We start from the raw sequence: 20934 nt of genomic DNA, 5'->3' as shown, positions 1-20934 counted from the left end.
TTGTACTAAACAAAAAAAAAGAAAAAAAATCCCTCTGTCATTTGAAAGGGACCATTTAGCCTCTAAACATATTTGCTCCACACTAAATAATAGATGTTATTCTCAGATAAATAGAACATGGTTTATATCCTTCTGTTGGAAACTGTTTTGTTTTGTCTGAATACTTCACCCACTCCATGCACCTGCACCCAAAACAACAAACAGGTTTGGGTAATATGTGTTGTAAATTTTAAATAAGTAAATAAGTTGTAAATAAGTAAATTTTAGGAGTGTAATATAATTTATTAATTTAATAAAGTTAATATTTAAATAACTTCTTAATCATTAACAAAAGTGGAAAGTTCAGAGTTAAGATATTCTTTTTCCTCCCTGCAAAAATAAACATTAACAAAACAATCTAATACCTATGCATAATGGAGGTTGACCTGGTTTGGAAATTTAATTTATGGCAGTAGATAGATATAAAGATATTCATAGCTTCATATTCTGGCAAAGCATTATGATTACTTTCGTGCCCTTAAAAAAATGTACAAAAGTGTTATTGACAAATGAAGAAGGAATTATTAGCACATGGGCTCTTAAAAGATTCTCATCACTGAGTCAGCTGAGACCTTTTCCATTTGTTTTCTCATTGTCTTATCTGGAGAAAGAGTAGAGGCCACACAGTGTTTTTATTTTATTTTTTTATTTTATTTTATTTTATTTTATTTTATTTTATTTTATTTTATTTTATTTTATTTTATTTTATTTTATTTTATTTCTCTTTATTACTCTTTATTTATTTTTATTTTATTTCTTTTTTTTTTTTTTAAGGTTTTGTTTGTTGAGCATTCCTCTCTTTGGAAAAGGCAGGTCAAGCAGATAAATTGTGCATGCATGGAAGAAGGTGTTAAGACCTGCAATGCAACTTTCTTCCTAGGAAAGGCCATTCCACTACTTTGGCCCTGGAAGGTCCTTTTTAATAAGTGAGGTGAGCATCGCTGCCATGTTTCATGGAGCAGGAGACAGAGGTTGGAGTCCTCTCCATCGTGCTCTTCTGCCTGCTCATCCTAGCAGTGAGATGATGCACTGAGAGCCGGTCTCCAGCTGCTGCACTGGGTATTGATTCTTCTCAGCTGATAACAGATAACCATTCATAATGGCGATACCAATGCTACTTTGGGCATTTTAGCATATAACTTTCGTTTGAAACAGTAACTTGCTAAAACTGAGAAGCGTGAGCCTGGCAGTGGTGTTCCTAGCTGTTGGCTCAATGCTAACTGCTGGGCTTGTGAAAAGTAGGCGAGGTTCAGGATAGTTCACCACACATCAGTGCTTTGCTTAAACCGAAGACTTCAGTGCTTTTATATGCACCTAATGGGGGCTTTGGGGCAGTATCCAAAGAGGAGAACTTTCAATTTGCAAAATCTAATTCTCGAGGTCCTGTAGCTTTCTCATACCCATTATGGCTCGAAAGGTGATCAAGTGAAAGTAGTGGTGTTTTTTCATGCAACTCCATTGCAATCCTGTGATTTGTTGAGAGAACTTTTTTTCCATGTTTTATTTGGCAAAAACACTGAAATACAATTACTTAGCTTTGCATGCACAGAATGGAAGCTGTTAGTCTAAGTCATTCTCGTGTTGGAGGTACTGCAGTTTTCATGCCTCTTGTCCGTTCTAATGTTGGAAGAGGCATCGTTTGAATTTTATGTTAGCCAGCTCTCATTTTGGAAGAGCTACTTGAAATACTACTTCACATTTAGGTTAGAGCTTCAGAATCCTATCATGTAGTTTAGTGCCAGATTAGAAGTGTGCAAGATGGCATGGAAAAGTCAAGTATTTTTGGACCCTGAATCTAATCTTTGGATTTACAGAGACAATGATAGAAGCATTTCTGTTCTTTAAAGGTTATGTCAGTCACAATCAGATTCATTTTCACTGGGATTCAGAGGTATTTCCTTCTCTGAATAGCAGGACTTTTGATCAAAGTCTGGTAGCAGACTTTCATCACCTTTCTTTGAAAAATCTCATTTTGATGTGAGTTTTATTTATAACCATTATTTATGTCGTGTCAGCACCTTGAGTATTTCTGCTGGGGTACTGCTTGTTAGCACTATGGGCTAAGTGCTGCACCAGTTTCAGCTAGACCTAGGGACTTACTGCCATTTGTTCCCATTGTCAGTAATTCAAGAGATGGTGGTCAACATTTGGGCTATGCAGATGCTAAGAAGCAATGAGGTCTGTTTTTTGATCTGATTTTTGTCAGTACATTAATCGATCTAGCAGTATGCACCTAACTTCTCGCATATGTTCACTAACACATATAGACCTTGGCATGCCACAGTTTTGCCTCTTAGGAAAGATATCAAGGGAACTTTGGGGAGATTTACTTTGTGCTAGGATAGGAATTTTTAGCTCATTCATCTAAACATCAGGCACTTAGTCATGACACCTGGGCTATCTCTATTGATAAAAGAAAGGGAGAGGCTTCTCTGGTGATTTACTTAGCCATGTATCTGAGAAGAGAAGGAATCTCACTCTCGAGATGCTCACCTCGTTCTGGTGTCGGAAGAAACAACCTAAACAGTGTCTTTTAGATGGCCAAAGTTAGGTGAGATGAATTTACCCTTAATCCTTCTGTTTTTGTTTGTTTGTTTGTTTGTTTTTGTTTTTCATTTGTTTGTTTGTTCTACTGCTTCCAAAGTAAGAACAATCTAATTCTATTTGCTTTTGCTTCGTTCAGAGTATATGTACTTTGAATTTCTTCATGCCAGAGTTACGCAAATGCAAAGTGGTATGATGTTTGGAAATGCTGAGTTAATGGGGCAGATGTAATACCGGGATTTTTGTTGTGGCTTTTATATTAATTAATAGATAGGAAGGAAGGCTTTGTTGTTAAAGCAGTGGAGTGTAACTTGCGATAAAAGTTCAGCACTCTGTCACTGATTTCCTGAGTAACCTCAAGAAAGTAACTCCAGTTTGTGTGTCTCAGTGCATCTGAAAAAGTAGTTCTTGCATTTCTACTTCTTGCTTGTCTTGTCTGAAGAGTTCTTTCAAGTGACAACTATCTCACAGTCTGTGTCACTGCAATGCCTGGTACATTGGTCTCACTGGAATCTCTAAACTCTACTGTAAAATAAATAATTTATTACCTGAAAAACAGCTTTTTATAATACAGTGTATTTCAAAAACTTTTGGCCTCATAAGAGGACAAAAACATGAATAATCCATTGACCTGTAACAAATGGAGAAAAACGTGGAGGTCGTTTTGTGTATGTTTAAGGAAAATGTGGATGGAAGTCATATATGTAGGTCATATATGCATATGTAACAAAATAATAATATCAAATGCATCACATGCTTTGAGGGATAGCAACTTGAAGAAACAGATTTTACTGCATAAAGTATTTGTACTAAAGTGTTCATAATTTGAAAACTCTACAGCATAATAAACATAATTCTTTAATAGGAATGAGTTGAATTGATTTTTGAATCTCACTGATTTGAGTAAGATTACAGCAAATATTAGTTTAATCCCAAACTATCCATTCACTTCTGCGGGTCTATCTTCAGCTGAAAGTGTACAATCCCTCTTGAACTGTTTCCGTCAGACCTTAATCTATACAAACATTATATTTATTCTATAAAATATGAGGCATACTCATAATGGAGATATCTACTAGTTTGTAATATAGCTCCCAACATGGTTTTAATCTGAATACTGTGTGTTGATGTATCTCAGCCAACATTTTTACTAAATCAACTGTCCTGATGGCCTTATAGCAGGATGAATGTTAGAACTAAAAAAAATCCTACTGATCCGAATATCTCAGTCTTCATATTGATTAATCTAATGGTTATTTTTGTAATAATATGAATTTTTAATTAGACCCATTCTTGTTACTTGGTTTCTATGAATCAATTTTTGCATATTAATCATTATAAAAAATAAATACTGTATCCGTAATGAAAGATAGAAATGATAAGAAAAAAATAAAGGAAAAGGTGATAATCAGGATTGTAGCCATATTGTGGGTATCATATTTAGTACTGTTGCAAGTGTGTACTTATAATTCCCCTTATATTTAGACTAGAAGAATTTACTGTAGCCTGAAGGAACTGTTTTCTGTCCGGAAGTCATTGCAACATGGCAAATATTGAATTTTTAATGTCCCCTACTGAATCTAACTGAGCAAAGATACATTTTCAAAGATTTTTTTTTTTTTTTTCATAGAGGAAATATGAACTGAAATTTTGTATTGTGAGTCATTTTAGGACGTAAGTGTTATACATGTATTGGAATAACTATTAACAATTCACAAAAGTACAGGAATAAAAAGAATGTGAAATAGGATCAGTTTTGTTTTGTTTTTGTTTTGCAAAATAAAAATGATTTTGAATGTTACTTGACAAAACATCAGCTGAAGAAAGTGAGAAAAGCTTTGGAACGGATATTTTGGCAGGGATGCCAATAAAGGTTCTTTCGTAATAATGCTGAAAATACTTCGCCAGTAGAAAAAAAATGCTTTTTCTGCGATCAGATACTTTTGCAGAAAACAAGTCTGGTATTTGCTAAAGCCTTAGCATTTGTCTTAGCTACCAATACTTAGAAATTTAAGAAGAACCGAGCTGAAGCCATTAGACTAAATCCATTCTTCATGCACTTCAAAGGTAGTAAGAATTGTTCTGGGACTGCTTATGGGTCCTTTCGCGTAGGCTTAATTCACAGGAAGCTGAGGAATTTTCCCTTATGTGGTTCTTACAAATGCCTGTTGATGTATCTTTGATTCACTTTTTAGATAGGAGGAAAATGAAAACCAGTGCACTTTCCCTCATAACTATGAGGTAAAAACAAACAAAAACTCCTTTTCGGTGATAATTCCTGAATATCAGTACCTCCAAAATAGATATTGCCGTAGCTAGATAACTGGATGCTTACTCAGAACTGCTCTCCAGCTGTTCCAGGAAAACTTAAATCTGCTTTGGCTGAGTTATTGTCCTTTGGATCAACCTACTGCTCACTCACAGGGCATCTTTCACTGGCGCTTCCAGCTAACGTTGCTTAAGAACACATTGGAAAGGGGCTGCATCATTCACAAGGACATAGCCAATCTACCTGCCTCGTGAAAAAAGTCCCCAAAGTGCGCATAAATTCTAGCAAATGTCCTACTTCATCTTTGTGGGTTTGGTAAAATATGAAAGATTTTGGGAGATTTCCTGTGTGTTTTGTTACAATTGTCTCCTTTGTGAGACTTCAGCAAGAAAGTCATCTTTTCCTTCAGTTGGACAGCTTCTAAGGCCTCCAGAGGAAGCTTTGAAATGAAAAGTTAAAAGAGGGATGGGCTTTGTGCATATATCCCCAATTCTGCCTGTTTGGTCTACACATTATAACCTAGCTTTTAACTCCATTATAAGATCCATTTTTGTGTTTTCTCTACATCTAATGTTTATCCCTATTTTCTATAGTGTTAGGTATGTTTAGAAATATGTGTGTTACTTATACATTTTTCCTTATGTATCAAACAGAATTTGTAAGTCATTTATGTGAGCAGTACACAGTAAACCATTTTCACACAATGTACTAAATATTAAACATACAGCATAATGTGCTAATAAAATGTTGCTAACGTAAGTAGGCCACCTAAATTAGAGGCTAAGCCAGCTCTGTGTTTAACTATCTCATCTCCTGAATTACACCTTTGGAAGGTTTTAGCAGGCTGAGCAAAGTATGGTACATAAATATTGACAAAATTATTAATATCTAAAAGCAGGGAAAACAAATTATGTTGGACCATTTCAGCAATTAAGAGTAGATGATGCAATATCTCACATTTGCACAGTTTTGTAGAAACGATGAGGGGATAGTAGTCTGTTAACACCTTCTCAGATATTATCCTAAAATTCTTGTAGAGACTTCTGCTCGTGTGTGAAAGCTTTGGAATAGATTTTTGGTGGCATCATTCACATACACAACTTGAGTATATTTGCATATACCTATCCAGGGCTTCAAAAGCAATATTATGAAATTGTTTGCAAAGAAAGGCTAGTTAAGAAAAATTGTCTCAGATTCACCACCACGTTTCTTAGCGATAATGATTTTGCATTTTTCTGGATGGCAGTGACTGCATGGTTCTCAGCCTGAGGTTACTGAGATGGAAATAGCGTTGTTCTACACTGCTGATTGCTGAAGACTTCAAAGGGTATGCGCCAACTTTTGTCATGTGCAGGGCTGTCACTGCTTCATCGCACCTCCGGGAAGGAGCTTGGAACTTCCCCATTTTCAATGCAACACCAGAAAAAGGGAATGCACAAGACCAGCACTGCCTTAGGGAGAATTATACATAGGAAGACGGAACGTAAAGATGGTTGGGCCTAGACCAGTTGCTTGTAGGATCATCGGGGACCCGTGGCATTGACTTTTATTTGAGGGGTAGACAGGGTTTACTTCAGCAGGGTAGCTTTACTGAGTAAAGAAAATGGGCTTGTGCCTGAGACTATTTTATCCTTCTTTGTAGCACCTCAGGCTGGAACCTTCACCAGCTTCTCTTAACCCAGCTCCCTTCTCGCAGATTTACAGAAACAGGAGAGGTTGCATATGCCTCACAGGAATCTCGTTTTCACTCAGCTGCAAGTCAGAAACAAGCCAGCTCATTCACTGGTGAACACGTGAATACAGGATCTTTGTACTAAAACTTTTATTTCTGTATTTAAAATTCCAGCAGGGTTCAGTGAGAGAAAGGTATTTGGGGGTTAATAAGAAGTGTGTATTCTTCAAAACAACCCCACCTCTGAAAAAAAAAAAAAAAGTCCACACAGCGTTATAAAATATCTGCTTTATGTCCTAAAATAAAGCATGTGTTTCATGCTCTAAAAGTCTGAGGTTTGTAGCTGAAAAAGATTAAGTAAATAATTCAGAATTTGTTGTGTTTACCTGTTAATAATTAAGCAGGCTAGTCTGTGTACTTTTTATAGATGTTGAGCTTTATTTATTTATTTTTATATACTTGGCTTATGTTCTGATTTTTAAATTTGAAGAAGTTTCTGCCAAGGAGGAGATGAGAGAATAGCCATCAAGGAGTTAAGTGTTGCACAGTAACCAAAACCTGTGGGGACACATGGTCTCTGGAGAGAATGGAGAATTGTCATCTTTCTCTCTTTCCTTATGCTTTCCACCAAACTAATTTCCAATGCTTTGAGGAAATTAATTTTTAAACGTGATAATTTTTTTTTTTTTTGACAAAAGCAGTACCTTTGATTCTTACTTTCTGATGCCAGTGGCTAGGGATAGAGGATTCTGTTACGAGGTGACATCTCAGTCAAGGAGAAGTTTCAGCCTTGTCCTGTTTCAGAAATAGAACAGAAATTTGAAGGAAAAAATAAGCCAACAGGCACATAATATTTCTGTTTTCTTATAAGTGAGTTACTTACATGTTGGTGAAAGGTGATGGCTCTGAAGTCTAAAATCTTCTTTGTCATTTGAGTAGGTACAGAGAGGCCAGCTGCAGTGTGAGTTTCTCTCACAAATATATTTAGAGTTGTTCATTGTGAGACTGTACTCTGTGGTAGCTGGTAGTTCAGTCTGAACAGATCAGTCAGGGCATCTTTACTCTCAGTGGTAATGAACAGGGCAAGAAGTTGCCAGGTTGCTCTTGAATCTCAGTATCTGTTTCTTGAGGGAAAAACAAAAAACAAAAAGCACTTGATTAGCAGCAAAATTATTCTGTGTTTTCCACCCAGTAATTTTCAGCTACTGTTTACATAGGCTAGACCTAAGCGTAGATTGAAACAGAGAGTAAGAAGAGATTTGGGTTTGTCTTTTTTTTTTTCTTTCTGCTGAGAGGTAGGGATCCACCCCACTGTTGATCATTCCCTCCCCACCTTAAGCAAAGCCGTTGCCTAATTTTTTTAGTATTTGAACTGTTCCTTTGGTCTTGGCAGAGTAAGATAACATTTGATATTTTCACTCACCTTTTCCAAGGGTGAGAGAAAGCACAGGGTAGTGAGAAAAGTCAGTTGAAATGATTGGCATTAAAAGACAAAAGCTGCTGAAATGTGAGAGTGATCTTTGGACTGTATATTAAAAATCAAAGATTTAAAAAGACTGTTTATGTGAGAATTAATAGCCTGATTTTGTTGACAGTTGAAGTCTTCATCTGTTACCATGGCATGTTTTAATTCACTGTCTGCATTGGTATTTCCTTCTGAAGAATTATACATGCTAGTTTCTAGTACCTCTAATATTAAAAATTCTGCCTCTTGTGTTCCAGGCAACATTTTCTGTTTCAAGAAAGACAGTACATAAAGTTAAGAGGAAGTTAAGCTGGTAGATAGTGTTACAGAAGCTCCCCTACTTCCCTTTCTCCATAGCATGACTTTTGCCTGAAAGGTCATTTTGTTTTTCTCCTAGAGGGTTATTAATCCAAGTCTTCCGTATAGATAAATGTGGGCAAATAGTCCTCTTCAAGTAGAATTTGGAAGTGCACGGAGAATTTAAGTTGTTTTCTAAAAGATTTTATCCTGCGTTAAGAATGGTGCTGTAGCACCGAGTATTGTTTCTTTAAAAACCTTTCCTGCCAAAAAGCCAATTCATATCCAGTTTGTTATCTTACACTCACAGGTCAGGTCAGTAGTCTGTTTTTGGCAGTCTTCATGTAGAAATTCTCTAAAATCTGTCCTTATGTTAGAAATTTAAAGCTAGTCATTTGATTTATTTTTCCCACCAGACAGAAAGCTTGACTCATGAAACAAGTTAAAGAGATCTCAAGTCTAGTTCTCAGTGGACAGAAGTCAGTATCATGAAAAATGTTACTACAGTCAGTAGTAATTGGTCTGTTGTTGGACATCCAATGGAAGAGGTTGAACCAGTCACAATATGTGACCACTCAACACGATCCCGCAGTTCAAGGGCAGTGGTGAGCCTATAAATTCGTTCTACTCAAAGTACTGTCCTGGAAAAACGAGAGGATTTCAACCTTTAAGCTTGCGACATTAGCCTTTTTCATAAGCATTACATTCACACTTCAGTTTGTTTTTAAAAGTGCATTGCTATGATGCACTGTCCATTTTGCTCAGGACATACTTTACCCAATGCTCATGCCAGGTTGACTGAACCTCAAGAGACCAAGCAATTTACTGGTAGTCTTACCATGAATCATTGTCTGAAATCCTTTTGGCTGCTATATTCTTAGCATTAATCAACAGTGTTTCCTTTCATCCACTTGCTACAGGATTTTAGTTTGCATTTATGATGACTGTATTTTGGAGGAACTGGAGTAATGCTAAAATAATTTATTTTATTCTTTGAAATTCACTCTTTGGATATAGGGTCTTAAAAAAGGAAGATCCTCACAGTTGTCATCCTATAATATTTTCTCCCTCTTGGGAAAGGTTCCATAAACTGAGAGAAATGTAAAGAATGTCCAAATTTTATTTACATATTTTATATGGAATGTACTTATCTTGGTTTCACTTAATCTGAAAATAGTTCACTGAATAGGATTTTTTTTCATTCATACAAAAATCGAAAGGCCATGCAGCTTATAAGTTATTAACATAAAGAAGTGAACAAATATATGTAGTTTTTTCCTGTTAGCATTTGTAAGCTGTTGATATAGCAGAAGAGGCATTTTTAATTTAGCACTGTTTAAATTGTCCATTTCTGTATTTCTTATCTTTGTTGTAGATCTCGATTAGATTAGACATTTTAAAAAACAGCTAAGTATTTTAACTAATTGACTTAATCATTTAAAAAAAAAAAAATCTGGAAAATTATTGTGATCTACCTCAAGACTCTGTGAGGATTGTGTATTTTGTGACGTTGAAGTCAGTAAGTCTGTTTTGAGCCAATGCTGCAAAGTATTCACTTTTGCTTAGTACATGGGACTTAACTTTCAAGTGGATTTGAAATGAATTTCCTGAGTTGTGTGCATAGTTTTTCACGATGTCATACAGCTGCATCAGGTTTTGAGCGTATTATTTGATATAATTTGAGTCACCAATAAGCTGTTGATCCAAGTGAAACCATTAAAGGTAAACACAGCGGGTGGAATTTAAAACAAAATGAATGGCCTGTAATTTTAGATATGATAAGCTCTGTTAACAATCTTGGTCCTACAAATGGCCATCTCAAATATAAGGCTCGATTACTTTAAATTCCATATAAAAATAGTTTTTAAAAACTGTGTGGCAGAATTGTTATCACTAATTAAACTCTGGCATTCAAAAGTTTGGAAAGGATAAATTAATGGTAGTGAAAATAAACAAATGTAGCAGTTATAATGACACAGACCTTTGTATAGCACTTTCTGGCAAGAATGGTAACTGAGAAAGGTAGCTATGCATGCTATGGGTAGGTGTACAAAATTTCAAATGCCAGTAGACCAGAGAAGAGAAACTGAAACTTTTGACCTTGCAGAGCTGGAGGAGATGATGCCTGAGCACCACCACAGGTCCTCAGGGACTTTAAACCAGAAAAGATTTCTTTCATCTTGTGATTGATTTTTCCCGTACTTTTTCCTGCTTTTCATCTCTTCTGATTCCCCAGCATTGCCCTCTCTTCCTGGGCTCCCCCAGTACACTGTAGAGGCATTCAAGCCGTCTCTCACTGCAGCACGTAGTTTGCCAGCCAGTGCAGAGCGTTTCAGTTGTTAGATGAGTTAGACATTAGGCAAACAGCACCGTTTCATACCTACTAGTATCGCTCAAATCAAACATACCCTCGTGCAATACATCTACCCACATCTAAAGGTCAAAACCTGATCCTCGTTACTCAATATTTTAGGCCTCCTGGTTTGCTTTATTCATTGTCGGCGCAGAACTGACAGACTGTTCGAGATCCTGGTTGTGTAATGTTGGAAAGTGCTACCAGCTGCCGCCCGGCGTGTCTATTCAGGCAACAGCAGACCTTATGAAAGCTAAAGCACATGCTGCACGGCCTTAGTTCCAGCAAAATAAACCTCCTTCCCTGAAAGCCACCATCTAACAGACTGCGTGCTCTGCGCACTCACGGCTGACCCACGTAGGCCGGAGAAATTTCCCCAGATGGAGAACCTGGGGCATGGTTTGCTGGTGATGATCAGAGGTAGGAAGCACCCAGGAAACTAAGGGAAGGCTGCAGGTGTGACATGAAGCTGTGAGTGTGTCACCGAGGTGGAAACAGTAGCACCTGTAGTAGCACCTGTAGTAGCACCTGTAGTAGCAAGGATCTGGTGGGAAGTCAGGCTCGGGAGCGATCAGCCAGAAGGCCTGCTGTCATTGTGTCTTCTTTAACCTGAGAAAACAGTGCTTTGTGTCCTTTCTTTCCAAATAAGAAGGTTGCTCCAAAAAGCAGTTCTTTCACCTCTTTTCTGTTAACAAATTACTTTTAGCAGGTAAGAGATCACAGGTCCATTAACAGATAGCAAATCATCTGAGCTTTGGAGAAACAAGTCTATGACAAATAAGTGCCATTGAATCAGTTCTACAGTATGGCAAGGGGGTCAAAATCTCAGTGATTAAAATGCCTTTGTGGGTAGCTTGGAAAACCCATCACCAGCAAAGGATTACAGGATTACCAGTAGGCTTGGTTAGCCCGTTCCTGCCGTACTTGAGCTGGTTATTAGACTTGGACATGGGTTCCTAGGTGGGAAGTCAGCACTTGGGAGCAATGAAAAGACCTTGCTGCTCCTGTGAGGAAGCAAGAAGGCTGGCTGAAGTGGGTTTGGGAGCTGAAACCTGAGTGAACCTCTCATAACAGGAACTGGAAGTGATGCCAATTAGGGCCCTAAACCATACTCTGAATTGGTGGAAGTGGAGTGCCCAAGTCTCATTTCTGACTTCAAAATACTCCTTCCTCAACTGTTTGGCAGCCAGTTCTGAACATTTTATTAATTAGTGTTATATGGTTCTAAGTCTGCTTTTAATTCTTTTTTTTTTTTTCTTTTTTTTTTTTTTCAAAAAGCAGCCTATAGAGACATTTTCTGAGCATTCTAGTCATTAAAGCCATTTATAGCTGACAGATGCAAAGACATTATACACGATTCTTCATTTAAGGAGAATAAAAGAACCTCTTTAAACTCTTGAACTGTTGGAGTATTTACCTGTAACTTTTCCCACAAATGCATTTGAATGGCAAACATAACTGGTGAAACTTCAGTTGTGACACCCATTTGTTTTTATCCCTAGCAGGAATGAAACTACATTTAATGGAAAAAATGAGAGTTGTGTTGTTGTTGTTCTTGTTTTTTAAAGCATGAAGTCGTGTGAATCGCTCTGTTAAATTGGTGTTTGGTTGTGTAACGTTTCTCTCTGAAGTTCACCTATAACGTGACATGTTGGATACGAGTACAATTAGCTTATTTGTTCGCCACCTGTGTGCTAAACATTAATGTGTAGGACTTTTTTGTTCTTCCTTCATGTAGTTATATGTTTATATATATACAGCCTTCCACCCACTTCCCCCACCGAACTCCCAGTTATTGGACTGTAATGAAGACTGAAGGTATTGTGTGTGCAAATCTCTAAACATAAGCATTTTATTTATTTATTTATTTTTCTCTTTACAGCAGCATAAAAAAGAAGTGTTGAGAGCTGCTCTTAACCCTTTTGGAGTCCGAAGTCAAAAGGTAAAATCAAATGCTACTTTTTAGGTTTCTGCAGGTGTTGATACTGTAATTGTTTGGAAATGCTGTTTCCCTATCACATTTGAACTGAGATTTCCCACAGGAGAAAAGCAGGGGTATGATAAGAAGACTCAAAACATTATTAGATCTCTTTAAAAGCACCAGCATATCTGGGCCTAAATTATGCAGGTAAGTTACAACTGGTAAACTGCAATTATCTATTTTACTTAATATAAAAACATTGGCGTTAGGAGTCAGTGGGACTTTCAGTAGGGTTTAATATTGCTAAGGATTTAATGATTTTTGTCTCACTATAACTTGATAGTTTTTATGATATATAAAGTTTTTTTTTTTCAAATTACAGTAAGACAAATCCTGTAGCTCTTTTCTCAGGCAAGAGTCCCTCAATGGGAGTTTTGCCTGAGTGAGAACTGAATGAGGTCTAAATAATTAGCAATTAAAATATTCAGTTATTGTGCTACTGTATATAACAAAGCACTGGAGGTATTAAAAATTGCTAATCTCCTCCTTATTAAAATGTTAACTGCTAAGCATAATACAGCTTTGCATTTTCTATCATTCATTTTTGCAGTTCATTAGTAGAGGTGAAATGTTAGTGACAAATAATAGTCATTTGAACTTTTAAGGGATTGACTTTGTCAAGCAGAAGTGTTTGTGGAAGCCATGGATTTTATCCAAACACTAAATAATGTACAGAGAATAAATTTTGATATAGCATTTGTGAGTATTTACATAGGAAGTCAGGTGGTAAGCTACTCATCAGGAGGTGGAACTAGACATTTTGGATATTCAATTTGTATACATTTTGATCAGCAGCTTCTTGTAATAAACTCACGTAAAGAAAATACAGATTAAGGATTGTCCATAGGGTATACTGAACAAATAATCTTCAGTGAGAGGGTTAAGAGACCAGCATGTGAATGACTCGGTAGCAGGTTAAGAAGCAAAGTTGGTGACATTGTTCAATTGTGCACCCAGCTCAGTTAATTAGCATGTGAACTGTTTTGTTACTAAGGTAGTCAATATAAGGGCCAGAGTGTGCTCTCATCCTGTTTTACTGCACAAAAGAATAAAAAGAAGTGAGATGTATCTCCTGTCTCCTTTGGCACAAAGCAGCTGCAGGAGGATGTTGGGAGAAGGAGAAAGGTTTATGATGAGTGAGAAAGGAGTGGTGAGTGAAGGTGATAACTGGTAGATGAAGAAGGTGAATATAATGTTACTGGAAGAATTTGGTGACAGATGAATTTCCCAAGGGAAGACAATTCCCAGAACACTGTTCTTCTCATAGCTTCTCCCTGGAGTAGATTTTGTTACCTCTTATGCCTAAAGATTTCTTCTAATCTTTCTGAAGAGCCATTCTAGGCCTGGGCATTTAATCGTTCCATGTAATGCTGTTGGCAATTCAGGCCATGATTCTGCAAGGATTTACACATGTATTTCACTCACAGCATTATGAGTAATCCTGTTGAAGTAGATGAGATTAATTGCAGGACATAAAGTTAAGCATGTATATTAGTCATTGCAGGAAAAAAAAAAAAAAAAAGGTGTAGTTTTATGTATTTATTTATTTGTTTATGTCGAGTATGGGAGACTTTTCAAAGATACATAAATACGGGATTTTCTACCAGTTCTGTGGCTTATAAAAAGGGGTAGATGGTAACAAAATAAGCTTTTCTGCTTGTTCACCAAATCCACAATTTTGTCAGGTTCTCAGCTGTAAAGTGTGAAAAAGAATAGGCTGCTATCATTTTCCTTTTTACATGCACAGTTAAACCTCTGGCTAGAATGAGATGATAATATAATTTATTATAGAGGAGCGAAGAGGACAGAAATCAAACAGGAAGACATGTGTGCTTATGTGGACTCTTGTTTATAATTTCATCAGATTGGTACACACCTCAGACATTTTATTTAGTGATAAGATATGCAGATTGTTCTGGAGCCAGCAGCAATACTTTCACCTGAATGTCAAAACTGACAGGGATTTCTAAATCAAACCTTGACAACAACTTGTATTTTAAAGCAACTGTTCCTTAGATATAACCAACTGCAGGTGAGTAAGTGCAGAATTGTTTTCATACTTCATACTTCCTTCTTGCTGTTGATTTCCCTCCATTCTCTTTTACCTCTGTAGAGGAAGAGAGTTGCAGGCTTACCTGTAAGTATTGGGTGTAACTACTGGCAACAGTGTAGAGGAGCTATATGTTTATGTGGAAGTAAACACAAAGAACAGGAATGCAGACTGCAAGTGGGAAGACTTACAAAATGAGATTTACCAGAGGTGATATTTTCTCGTTTTCCAGATGCCTACATCACACCTTCCATATCCTCATTTCATCTGGTTTCAGTTGGTTTCTCTCTCTTTGGTTTTAGTTTCATTTCATTCGTACTTAAAAGCGTGATCATAGAAGCCTGTGGGTACAATGGAAAGTTTGAATGTTAGCTCGATCCTTGGGATCAAAATTCCTCAAAGCTGTGGGTGTTAGCTGCTGAGGTTTTGGTTTTGAGTATACATACAGTCATGCAAGAAGGGGCCACTGAAAATACAGCTTGCAATTTAAATGTTAGTTATGTTTATTTTTGGAATCCTTGTTCAAGTCAAAGTCCACTGCATGTGAAGTGATAACGGTTTAATCCTGTATATTTTCCCCAGATTTTGTTCTTCTCCCTTCTGTGATTGTCTTCATAACATAACTACATCTGAAGTCTTCCATCTGAAGTTTTCCAAGGGCTTTTTCTTACAGCTTGTTTTCTTGTTGTACTTAGTGTGTGTGTTTATTAACCAGGAAGACATTTGGCTGAAAACATTTAACAAGGGACAACAATTTACGTATTCCTGTTACTGTACATGAGTATATGTGTGGTTGTGCGTGAGACAGAGAGAGGTGATTACAGAGATTATGAAAGATCTCTGTTTGTTTTTGATTACATGCCTAGTTGCGTATGTTGTTCTGACTCTCTGAGTTCTGTTATATCACTTGGTCATTTTGTCCTAATAAACCCTTTTTTTGTGGTAGATGAAAATGTCTGGTCAGTTGCATTTTCTGCACCAGCCTCTTACAGGTGAGATTTTGCTTTCCACATTTAAATAGGAGCAACAAGTTTGTTTTCCTACTAGATGAGAAGAAGGATTTATATCTGCATTCAAGATTAGAGGAGTTATGACCCGTCTATACAATGTAAGTCCCACAATATTTGCTCAGGGAATTGGGTCCCATAGGTTTCAGGGTCCTCAGAATTACTCTTTGTGGAAAAGGACTTCCAAAATTCTCAAGGCTTGCTACTTATGCAGATTTAGGCCACTGCAGAACATTTTGTTTACAACAACTAGTTCTAGGACTTACGCTGATGTTGTGGATACTTAAATCCTGCCCACTCAAACAGAGGCACTTCAAAATAATTAAAGTAAATGAATAATCCACACACAGAGCAAAGCCTTTCAGAGGGAAAAGGAGTTTATTGAAAGAAGGAATTTGCTTTTTTTTTTTTTTTTATAGTTTTTTTTCAAGGTCTTCTTAAATAAACAGCAAATGCTTTTGTTGTAAATAATAATAATAATAATAAAAAGCTTAAACTTTAATTTTCTTTTTTATCATGGATGATGAAGTTAAATCATTGAAAACTAGAAGAGATCAGGTTGAATTTGGTTTCCCAAAGCTGAAGTCCAGGCAGTAGTGTATTGCCTCACTGCTAAATGCTGACTGTGGTAACAGTGGGAGAAGTACAGTGGGTGTTGTGGTATGCTCACCTTTGATGCACTGCTAGAAAAGTATTGGAAAGATTTGAAAGAATTTTGCAGGAATTTCTGGAGCTTTCTGGGGACTGCAGGGTAAAGCACCAACATAGGGGGGACAGCTATGATGACTTTGATTTTTCCCTGATTGGCTAGAGGGAAACCCATTGTTTAGTCTTTCAACTAAATGGATGCCCTTTAACCATCTGCTCCAATATTAATACCATGGTGGCTCCGAACAACATTGGTACTTGCCAGTTGCCATTAAAGTTGTTTACTTCATGCTGTATAGAAAATAATTGCCTATAGCTGATACCAATAACCTTATTAGTCTTACCATAAACTACGCATACGTATTTGATAAATGGGAATATTTGTCATATCCTTTCAACATCAAGCTTAACAGAAAATCTTTGCTCCTGCAAGTTTCTTCCTTACATGCGAAGTCCAGGAGGCAAAATTCGGCTTCTTTCTTATGTTGACATTAGATTTGCTGTTTTTTTTCTGGGCTAAGTTTGATTCCAGGCATCCGGCAGCATTCCAGAGGGAGAGGCGACCAGCATCACAGTCTGCAATGCTGCTGCTCTACCTGCCATGAATAATAGCCCACTGGGCTAGTTAATCATTACAGTCACTTTTTCCTGTTCCTTCATAGCTGATTGCTGCCCAGGGGACATGGGTTACCACAGTCTGGCTGCCAACACAAAGTTCAGTGGTGTGTGTGTGTGTGTGTGTTTATGTTTACCTGCATGTATACGCACTGTGGTTTTCAGCAGATATTGTAGTAAAACTAACAATGCCAGGCCAGTGTGTATACTTTCCTATACAAAAAGAAAAGATGGGAGAGAGAATGTGTTATTTTGGTAAAGACATTTACAGTTCCTCTAATCAACACACTAGCACAACAGGTTTCCTCATTTAGCACTTTAAAAGTGGAGTTGGAGGATGTTAAAATTTTCTTTCTTAGCGATTCATGTTGATTTGCCAGGGGCCATGATCTGACACATTCTCTCTGAAAAAGACAACGTCCCTGTCCGCTGGGAGTGAAGAAAAGTATGGGCAAGAAACAGAACGTCAGTGAAGTCTTTTGAGATTCAGAAGAAAGTACTTAGCCACCATAGGTCTTGTTCAGATATATGCAGTTGTATTGACTGCTGGGGTGGAAGCCAAGACGAAACTTTCCTTTAAGTTGGATTTTTTTCATCTTAAGTGTGAGTCATCTTGTAATACCTGGTGGATGTGGTACAGATGACACATTTTTGATGACACATGAGCATTTTGGGGACATAGAACAAAATCTGGTAATAAAGCCTTTCTTCTCTTTCATCGACTCAGTTTACCTTCAGTGGAAAGAAAAAAAAATAGTTATTTTGCTGCCCAAATGTCAATACTCAGGTGTCCAAACAGATTAAAATACTAATCGTTAGTATCTCTGGTGTTTGTTTGGGGAAAGGTAGTTTTCTTCAGGGGATAGCTCAGGGCAGTATTTGTATTTGTTTTTGTTTTCTTTTGTTGTTGTTTGTTTTTTTGCTTCTGGTCAGATTTTCTCCCCTGGTCAGATTTCTTTTATGTTGTCTTTTTTAAACCCAGTAGGCACTTGGCTACCACAGTTCATGCAAGTAGAATTTGGGTTGGCAAGGGACTAGTTGTAAAAGGGAGTGGTATGTCCTTCATCTGGCAGAACAAGATTTTCTCTTCAAAACGTTACTGTGTCCCATAAAGTTCCATATATGTATCTTCCACTGAGCAGTACTCTGAAATCCTTTCTAATTTCTTCCTCCCTCCCTCTTTCCCCCCTTCATCTCTCCCTTCTTCCCAATTTCCCTCCTTTCTTTCTCTCCCTCCCTTTCCCTCTCTTGCTCTGTCTCAGCACAGCATCTCCCTCTTTCTTTCCCTACGCCACCTTTCTATAGATGAACATCTATTTTTCTCGTAGAGCTGATTCAAATGTTTTTATGGTGACAATGTGGTGGTGCCACTGAACACCTTCCACGTGTCTCATCCAAGTCTGTAAACCTTCTAGTCAAGACCAACCTACGTAATGCAGTAGTATCAATAGCAGGAGAGCATTTCTGCTTAACTCAGTGCTATTAGAAATGTGGGTCATTTAAAAGACCAAACCCTCTTTCTCCTGTACCAGCAAATAAAATAGCAGACAATAAAATGAGAGACAGCAAGAAGTCAGCAGCAGCATGAGCTGGACCATTTGCATGGCAGCAGCAAGCACATTTTAGTGCCAAGTAGATGATACAGACCATTCTGACTCTGAAAAACAGCTTTGAGCCCATTGTAGCCATTCCCTCTGGTTGTTTTGAATCAAACCTGTATCATTCTTATTGATATTAATAGGACTTTGGGGATTATATGAGTCCCTTTGCCTTCAGAAGGCATATCTTAAGGAAGGCAGAGGGAATTTGGAAAAGTAGGCAGTCTCTTCTGAGAGACAAGCAGCTGAAAGCTTTTTTTTTCTTTTTTTTTTTTTTTTTTCTGGAAAGAAATCAATTTTGAAGAAAATAAAGGATCAAGAAATGTTGCTACTTAGTCACTCATAGAGTATTTTCATTCCATACAGATTCTGCCTTTAATTTTTTAATACTTTTAATTGTCATTTGCAGAACTGTGATCAGAAACGTTTTCCTTACTCTGAATTAAAGTATGTTTACAGTGATGTTTATAGGCCCATGTAGATATTCTTTATGAGATGGGATTGGCCCCAAGATCTCAGTTCCCATGTGTAAGAGTTCTCTTGTAAGTTATGTTCTAACAGTTTGATTGGTAGGTGGTGAAAACACAGTGTTCAAGTCCCAAGTGCTCACCTGAGATATAAACATGATTTGAACACATGCTTTAAGCCTGCTTGATATTCTGGAGGCCGTCAAACTGTAGGTTTCTCAGGTAAGCTCCTCAACCAAGACTGGAGACTCTCATCTTTGTTTCAGAGGTCATCAAGGGAGCATGACCTCCTTCCTCTCTGCTGAGACACTGTACTGCAGCAGACTCTTGAATTCATTTAGAGGTGACTGAATTTCCCCAGATCTTGGAAAAAAAATGTTTTTTCTGAAGCAAACTCTGAACATTTGAAAAACAGTTTTTCTTTGGTTATCTTGCAATTAGTTTAAAAAATCTTTATCCTCCCAAGGTTCTTCATTATAATTGGTGAGTCTGAGCAGGAAGGTGCATGGAGGCAACACTGTAATGGGAAAAGCCTAGTTATTATCCACATTGAGCCAAGTAAGCAAGCCCACCATCCTCCCAGGTTCTGCAGAGAAGTGTGTGGTGTTTTTTTTCCAGACAGTGTCTGGGGACGGGAGCTGCACAAATTTTCATAATAATGCACACTTCCATCTTCCTCTCAGGGAGATCTACTTCCTATGGTTTGGAGATCTGCCTGTGGATTTTTGAGGAGACAGTTACACGCGTATGTACACTGAGCATCAGTGGCCTGCGGGTAATCCTGTTGCCTCTACTTCTAGGACTTTGCTTTCTAAACAGGTTCAGTCACCCAAACGTTGTTTATGGCAGTAACTGAAAGGCACCAGCAGGTGAGAAGTATCTTGAATATGCCCTTTCCTGGTGTTGGCCACTTATATTAAGTGCTGTATGCATTACTCACTTAGATTTTTTCATGACATATGCTTGAAATCATGAGTGCTTTAAATTTTCAAGATCCTTAGAATCATTCTGTAGTTTTTTAACTCATTAAATTAAACTAGCTGCTGGATTTTCTGTTTGAACAGTAAAGTGACCCTTCCTACTTCTGCTCCTTTCTTGGATAAAAATCCTCCTTAGTTCTCTGAAAAAAATTATAAGTGCATGTAAATAATTTTCATCCCATAATGGAGTCCATGTTTATTTGCATATTGATGTCCTAAATGGAAAAGAGAAGAATATACTGTCACTGTGAAAACAGGTGTCTACTTTTTGTTATGTAGCTCTTAGTTTTGCATCATAGTTAGACTTGTTTTTAAATGCTTAGATCATGTTTCTCTGGAACATTAGAAGGGAAGTATTGAGAAGGAAAGACCCTTGGTTACAAAATCTCACTTATTTTTTAGAATTCTTTTCCCTAACATCTAGTAATATGAATATAACATCCAGTACTAGGGATGTAAGGGTTATTATAGTCTGGCCTGCTGTAGAAATAATACAAGCCTTAAGAAAGAGACTTGAGCTTAGATATTAAAACCTGTACAATCAAAGCAAGCTGATCTGGATTTAGCTTCTAGAATTAGAATTTAGCCTTTAGATAAAATCTTACTTTAGTAACTAATACTTTGACATTCAAATAATTGGGTGTTTTTAAAAAAAAACAAAAGCTGAAGGTTTTCGCCCTTTTTTAAACAATTTTCTAACCAAAGATTTTTTCTTCTTGAAGTCTTGCCAATGCCAAAAATAAGGAGGGAACATGTGGACTCACGCAGAGTGCTCAGTAGGCCAAAAAAGAAAACAGAAATACAAACAAGCCCCCTAAGCTATGTCTAAGTAAACTTCACATTTCTCTGATATGAACAGAATGCAGAACTTGCTTCTTGCTGCCTTGGAAAAATGAAATGAACTAACCTCTCCTTTTCCAGAACAATTTTTATGTGTTCTAGTTCCATT

General features: G+C 37.2%; 1 protein-coding gene across 3 annotated transcripts in view; it reads left to right on the top strand.

The window, feature by feature from the left end:
* The window catches only part of ZBTB20 (zinc finger and BTB domain containing 20), a 453606-nt gene that overhangs the window by 48003 nt on the left and 384669 nt on the right, over positions 1-20934 (top strand). For all 3 annotated transcript variants that reach the window (XM_084301334.1, XM_084301336.1, XM_084301335.1), the window contains exon 2: positions 12522-12581. The gene's annotated coding sequence lies outside the window, so the exon portion shown is untranslated. The remainder of the gene's footprint in view (positions 1-12521; positions 12582-20934) is intronic.

The sequence above is a fragment of the Netta rufina genome (assembly GCF_964035555.1).
Source record: "Netta rufina genome assembly, chromosome: 1".
Lineage (NCBI taxonomy): Eukaryota > Metazoa > Chordata > Aves > Anseriformes > Anatidae > Netta > Netta rufina.
The sequence above is the reverse complement of the archived record's forward strand: the minus strand, read 5'-3'. Positions and strand labels throughout refer to the sequence as shown.